Source organism: Phalaenopsis equestris, unplaced genomic scaffold (assembly GCF_001263595.1).
Source record: "Phalaenopsis equestris unplaced genomic scaffold, ASM126359v1 Scaffold000002, whole genome shotgun sequence".
Lineage (NCBI taxonomy): Eukaryota > Viridiplantae > Streptophyta > Magnoliopsida > Asparagales > Orchidaceae > Phalaenopsis > Phalaenopsis equestris.
In genome coordinates, this window is record NW_018164444.1 from 69,401,177 (window position 1) to 69,401,452 (window position 276).

Genomic DNA, 276 nt, shown 5'->3' on the forward strand with positions numbered 1-276 from the left:
GATAAGGCGCCCTACAGACGGAGCCGAAACTGTCGTGCGGGCCTGCGAGCAAAATGTCGGAGCGTAAGGAAGAAGACGCCGTGCAAGCCTGCATTCGACAACGTCGTGCGAGCCTGCGATCGACGACGCCGTGCGAGTTGCGAGCAATTGTCGTCGACGCGAACCGACGTCGACTATTGAATGAAAGCAGTGATTTTCAGCGTTCGAAATCGACATGGAACCCTAGCAGAGCCCGTGTCGCTGCCATCATATGATATATATATATCAGACAGAGTA